This window comes from Chenopodium quinoa, unplaced genomic scaffold, assembly GCF_001683475.1.
Source record: "Chenopodium quinoa cultivar QQ74 unplaced genomic scaffold, ASM168347v1, whole genome shotgun sequence".
In the NCBI taxonomy this organism is placed as follows: Eukaryota; Viridiplantae; Streptophyta; class Magnoliopsida; order Caryophyllales; family Amaranthaceae; genus Chenopodium; species Chenopodium quinoa.
Window position 1 is genome coordinate 236,800 of NW_018743136.1, and position 7,084 is coordinate 243,883.

The 7,084-nt window shown below is 33.5% G+C and overlaps 1 long non-coding RNA gene across 1 annotated transcript; it reads left to right on the forward strand.

Annotated features, from left to right (window-relative positions):
- The first annotated feature begins 2,166 nt into the window (after positions 1 to 2,166).
- LOC110732039 lies at positions 2,167 to 6,646 on the forward strand. The gene is made up of 4 exons (XR_002513421.1): positions 2,167 to 2,631; positions 4,494 to 4,576; positions 4,665 to 4,788; positions 6,101 to 6,646. It is a non-coding gene; the product is annotated as an uncharacterized LOC110732039 (long non-coding RNA).
- The last annotated feature ends 438 nt before the right edge of the window (positions 6,647 to 7,084 follow it).

Below are 7,084 nucleotides of genomic sequence, written 5' to 3' on the forward strand. Positions count from 1 at the left end.
TGTTGATGGAGATGTATGATCATCATTTATTTTGATCATGGGTTTGTTAGGATTTGGTTCCCTTAATGCATAGCTTTTCTCTCACATATTCCCAAATTTATCCTACCCTTTACCCTAGCCTTACATTACAAGCTTTAAAGACCTTCCGACCTTTGTGCATAGAGTTGTGTGAATGTGAAAGTGTTGTTTATCAATGCAAGTTATGATTTGACATATTTCGAGTCGACTAGTAGGTTGAGCGTTCATTGTTTTATACACACGAGAGTGTGAGTTGGGAGGGCATTGTTCACATAAAGGGTTGGTTGGAGAGCGATCGAGTACATCTTTTACTCGCCACATAAATGAGAGTTGAGTGCGTGAGCACTAGTCTTGAATTCTATATGCTCATGTGGTTTGCTTTACTTGACAATTGTTGGGGATGAATGATGATTAGATGTATGAGATTAATTGACATTGAAGCATGTTCATTAGATTTATTTTGAATCGTTTATGCTTGATTTTGTTTATTGGGATGAGGCATGTTTTATATGTTCATTGATGAGCTCTTCGCTTAGGCACAAGCAAAGGTTTGGCTTGGGGGAGCTTGATATATCCAATTTATATAATGTTTTAGCCCCGTCCCACAGTCATAATTAGTAGTGTTTTTGGCTCCTTAGAGCCACTTTTATTAATAATTCATGTTTTCTAGTGTTTTCGTAGTTTTAGTTGTATTTTACAGGAAATTGCACTTTTGGAGCATTTTCCCGGGTTTTCATGAATCAACTACGGAAGCTAGAAGGACACGACCACTCTTGAAGCCTAGGATCGGTGAGAGCCGATGATTAAGGGCTCGATATGAGATACCGGGGCTGTTGGATCGATTAATCAAGACCCGATGAGGAAACTTAGATTGGGCCGAGGAATTAAGCCTAATCGAAATCCAAGCCTCGAAGAAGAAGACCGGGCCCGATCGGGCAAGCTTACGCCCGATCGGGCGGCTGCGCGCATAAAGACCCTCAAGGAAGAGGCGCGCCCGATCGGGTGAGCGTAAGCTCGATCGGGCGCGGCACACCAGCAGCGGGCAAGGCAAAAAAGGCGGGCCCGATCGGGCGGCCCTTCGCCCGATCGGGCACGTGTTTTTCTCAGAGCTGATTAGATTAGTTTTAATTTTTGTTTTGAGGAATGTTTAAGTACGAATTATTTGGCGCCGTTATTGTTTTTTCTCCCTAAACTTATTCTTTGTAGTATAATTCCTTTAACTACAACAAATTGGTTACTTTAATAATTTAAATTATAATTGATTAATTAGGAATAGAAAGACCAGTTTTCCTGTGGATTTGACCCTACTTCCCTATCTACTATAGTTAGAGGACTTAGGTATTTACTTTTGATTAGGGGATACGACTTTACCCTGTCAGTTAGGGGTGTAGTTTTGTTTGGTTCGGTTTTGATTGGTGTGGTTTGGTTCAGTTTTTTTTTTTTTTTTTTTTTTTTTTTTTTTTTTTGCTAAATTTGGTGTTTATATTGCACTACAAGAAAAAGGGGAATTAGCAACTGATTTTTGCGACTACTATAATAATCAATCGCAAAAATTATTTTTGCGACTGAAAAAGACTAGTAGTCGCAAATTTTGCAACCGATATTGCGGTAGTAGTTATGCAGTCGCTAACTAGCAACTGATTTTTGCAACTAACTTAATAATCAGTCGCAAAAATAATTTTTGCAACTGAAAAAAACGAACAGTCGCAATTTTTGCAACCTATTTTGTAATAGTTGCTATGCAGTCGCTAATTTGCGACTAAATTATAGTTGCTAAGGTTAATTATTTTGAAACCATTTTTGTAAAAAAATTTGCAACTACTACCACAACTAACATAGTAATTGTTACCATTGTTTATGAAATTTAATAGTAACTAGGGATTCTTACGCGCGCGATGCGCGCAAATGGCTAGCCGTTTAAGGAGAATTATTACTGTTGGTCTTTATGCCTAATGCATATTTGCATGATATTTTATTATATCTATTTGCATAGTTATTTTTAAGTACGAATTAAATAAATTAAACAAGTCATCATATAATTATATATTTTTTTTAAAAATAAAGAATCTAAAAAATGCTTTGAATATTGAAATAAACACAAATAATTTAATTAATTTTGGTGATTCAAGAGACATAAAGGCCTTGTAAAAAAAAAGAGACATAAAGACTTTTGAATTCAATGGGGGTAAATATGTAAAAGAACATTTATAGGGATATAAATGTCCATGCACTATTCATAAGAGTATTGTTTCACTTTTTATAAGGTAAGGAAAAAGAAATACAAAAAAAACACAATAACTTGTTGCTGCAAAAAAAAAAAAAAAACAAGAACTATCATACCTACACTACATTCTCTTCTTGACTTCTTCATTCCTCAAAAAACATATCAAATTTACCCTAATAAAATCGCTTGAAAATATCAAATTTCCCCAATTTTGTGCGCTGAATCTCTACAACCTCTTTCAATATTAATCCCGAATCTTTGTTTGAAGAACCCCAAACATTGAATTTGTTGCCCTTTTGCTGAACTTGCTCTTAAAATTTGCTTAATTCTTCAAGTTTTTTGTGAATTTCAATCGACCCATACAATTTGCCGAATTTCCTCATCCTTAGGTAAGGTTTTTCTCACTAATTTTTTAGTTTTGCTGATTTCCCCTTTTAATTTTGCATAATATGTATCTGCTTTGCTATAATCCATACGATTTATTGAATGTTTTGGGTTTTGTCAATTTCTCATTACTACATGTTTAATTATTTCGTCAATTTCGATTTGGTTTTGCCTAATCAATCGACTATTTTTTCTATTTAATCTATAAGTGAAGATATAATTCCATTATATGTTATCTGTATGTAAGAACACTTGAAGAACTCCCTGTCAAAAAGAAATAGGCCGAGAAAAACACTTTAATTAGGTATCTTGTTTAATTTATGAGTTATTGATTAATGTATTTGATTGTTTATAATGAGTGCTAAGTAATATATGCCCTGCTTCTATATGTTTCAGATTTTTTAAAAATCTGATAGTTTTAGGCTTTTGATTTTCACTGCTTTAAATTACCTTGATGTTATATAGGTAATTTGTTTGATTTTATAATGTTAGAATCTTTCTGGCTTGGTGTTTTAAAGTTTTTTGTAGTGATGAAATTGAACTGTAAGCAGTTATAATATACCTGTACAAAATCTGTTCATATAATTCAATTAATGTGTCTAATAAACTTGTATCCAAGGTCTAAGGCTTAGTTGTTGGGATGGGGGTTTTAGATGACTGAAAAACTGAATAGGCTACAGCTATGTGAGCAACATGTATAAAAAAAAAGCTAAGAATTTATATAAACCTTGAAGGAAAACAATTCTTGCGCTTAGAACATGTTTATAAGATTTTCCAGTTGTACCACTTGACAAAGACTGAATTAAAACCCTATAAAATATTTGTAGTTAATTTTTATAATATTTTTCCTTAACACTAGATATCCAATTCTAACTATTGCAACTGGAATCGCCTCAAAATTCGAATCCAATTGGTGCAGTTTATTCTTGCAATCTGACCCACATGTAGAACTCGAAAACTGACTTTTAGATATATCCTTGTATATGAAGCACCTGGAATTTATGGCTTATCTTTTGTTAATTGGTATAATTTTGTAGAACCCTCAAAAAGTGAACCTTAGAGGGACCTAAGATATAATCTACTTCTAAGCAACACAATCTTACTAACTTCACTTATCCATCTCATATGCAGCTGCATATTTTGATGTATGTAGTTTCCGCTGGTCTGAAATTTTGTTCTCTGATTTGGTAAAACATATTGAGTTGTATCTATATCATAGTTTTGTTGTGCTTGTTTCACTATAAGCATATGCAAATCATGGATATCATACACAGATGCATTAAGTTTAGATGTATACTATATATAACAATTATTGTTTCATTTTTTGTTTCGATTAAGTTTCTTTTTTGGTTTCTCTCTATTTATGTTGTCCCACCTGATGAAGATTGAACACTTCTTTTTTTAATGTTTCAAAAATAACGAAAAAGGATTGTGTATACAATATATGACTTCATTTAAGCTACTTTGAATTATAATTATCTGATAATTGTATCTATTATATGTTTAATTTAGTATATGTAGTTGTGTGTAGCATAAATTAGTTGAACTGGGCATATCAAGGTAGGAGCTCTTGCATGTGCATATAGATGATGAATTACCAGAACATGAATAATATGAAACGATATCTAGAATACGCTTTCCTTAACAGGTGTATGATTCATATAGAGAAGTAGCAAACATATAGAGGAGTGTAAACTAGACCTCAATACTCAAATCATTGTCTGCCTACTCTTTAATCAAAACTCAAATCATTAGGCACTAGGGTGAGTGTAGCTCACTACTCTTTAATCAAAATTCAAATCATTGCCTGCCTACTCTCTCACCTCTCTTTGATTATATATTACAATTCACAAAAGTGATTTTCCAGAATTGTCTTGCTCCACTAAGGTGTGTTGCGGGTTGTTGTTGTGTCTTGCTGGGGTTGGTAGCTACTGCACCTGATGGGTTATGGTGGGTTATATTCATTTATGTACTATATTTTTTATTTTAGTAGCTTATTGTCATTTTTTATGCTTGTTCTTAATCTTTCTTGCATCAGGTTTGTTGACTATACTGTTAGCGGAAATATCTCGAAATCTTGGAAGGCACACTACAACCATCCATACATGAATTGGGCCGAGGTGCCACTTATGGTTAGGGATCATTGGTTAACTAAGTTTTAGGTATGTTTATAATTTGAGACATTTTCTTGTACTCGTTGCTCTTAAACTAGTGAAGCTATATGTTTAAATATTAGCTTTGAGTCTCTAATTTTTTGTGGAAAGCATGGCCAAAGCTCTGTGGAAAGCATTTCATATTTGAGCGGAGTTCCATTTCCTATGTCCCGAGATAATTAGATCACTGACCTCTTAAAAGTGCATCCATTATCTGTTGTTACGTTAATCTATTGGTTGGATAATTTAATTTGTTATGTTTTTTTTAGCAAGTTTTATCTGGATGATACAATCCTGTCACTGGAATCAGATTTTCAAGCATGAGTAATCAAATATTCTTGATGCAACAGAGGCACTCTGAAATCTAGAGGCACTCTGAAATTACATAGACATTATCTATGCGTTCATGTAATGAACTAGAGTTACTAGACTATCTTACTCACCAGAAAATAAGACAACAAGCAATAAAGATGCAAACTTTAAAGAAATTAGAAACTCAGGGAGAAGTGATGTGTTTCGTTGAAGCAGAAACTCATACTATAGGGTGACTTCAGGCCACCAGTCTCTAAGGCAGTGACTTGGTGGGTTGCTGTCACTTGTTGTGCTGCTGTGACTTTGTGGGCTGCTGTCACTTGGTGTGATGTGATGTGTTACTGCTTCTTTGTTCATTTTTCCCCTCCTTTATGTGATCGACCTACATGGCATTATGCTCTGTTATTAGAGAGTACTTATAGCGTCTCTAAACTATCCTTTATTCTGTAATGAACTACTACTATTTTAACTCGATTTCTTACAACTAAAGAAAGAGCAAAAAAAAAATAACAGTAAAGAAAATGAGGGAAGATTGGCTGGTTTTTGTAAAATAAATCAGAAATATCAGTAGAAAATAAGGGAAGTCAGATTGCTTTTTGTAAAATAAACCAGATGAACAGTAAAAGATACAATTACCACATAATACCTAACTAAGCCAATCCCTACTCCCCCTTTTTATATGTACATAACTCATTACATTCAGCAAAAAAGTTAATGTTTGAGATATTGTAGATTGTTTATTTGTTTGTGTGTTTTGAGTTGGAGGATGAGAAAAATTGGCCAGCGCTAATCAAATGATTAATGTGGTATGACATGATGTGAATCGAAGCAGGTTTTGAAGCCATACCCTATTGGAGGGAATTGTTCAATTTACAAAGGAGACTTTGCCGAAATTTTTACTAATAATTGATAACATTAGTATTATTATAAGTGTTTCATTTTTTATATGCTTTAGGTCTTTTAAGTTTTAACAATTGAGACCATAGTTTTAATACATTTCTTAATGCAGATTAGCTCAGACAAAGTCTACTTAGAGTTTGTAGGTGGGCAAAAGAAAGGAAAAGTTTACGGTTTAGGGAGCGCTTCACAAATGTACTTCAAGAACGACCCTACTTTTCACCCTACTACATCATCTTCCATTCCTCCCATGATTTCTCAACTAAGCTCTCAAGTTGAAGAATTAAAGAAGATAGTGGAAGAAAACCATGACAAGGCAGAAGAAAGCAAAAAATGGCGGCATAAAGCTTATATGCCAAGGAAATTGCTGAAAGTCATGAGATAGAAAAGGCAAAATGGAAGAAGGAAAAAATGGCTATGCACAAAAATTGAAGGTTATGAAAACACTTGTCTAACATTATTGTCCTACTAAGCCTCCTACGCCTACTGTCACCTCATCTCATGATATAACTATGTGATTTTTATTTTCTTGGTGATTTTTGAAATAATTAGTCATATGGTTTAGACTATCTTTTTTGATACGTAGTTAATCTATTGGATATTTGAATAAAATTGACATTTTGGTTATCTGAATTTATGCTTTGGGGTTTTTATTTTATTTATTTATTTATTTATTGTGATTGATATTTGTTGTCGCTAAACTATGGTCTCCAAATCGCAAAAAATTTAGCGACTGCAGATTTATTTTAGAGACTAATTGGTTAGTTGCAAAATAATTGGTCTCATTGTCTCTAACCCGACACAAAAAAATTAGTCTCATAGTCTCTAATCCGTCGCAAAATAAATTAATCATCGTAGTTGCAAAAGTTCAATCTTGTAGTCGCAAAATTTCAGTCTAGTAGTCGCTAATCCGTCACAAAATATTGGTCTCTGTAGTCTTTAAACCTTGGTATCCGTAGTCGTTAATTCGTCGCAAATGTTTTACGACAGACAGTGATTTAGTTACTAAAATTTTAAAGTTAGTCGCTAAATGTTAGTTGCAAAGTCGTTGCAAATCTGTCGCTAAATTTGCGACTATCAAAAAATTAGTTGCAAA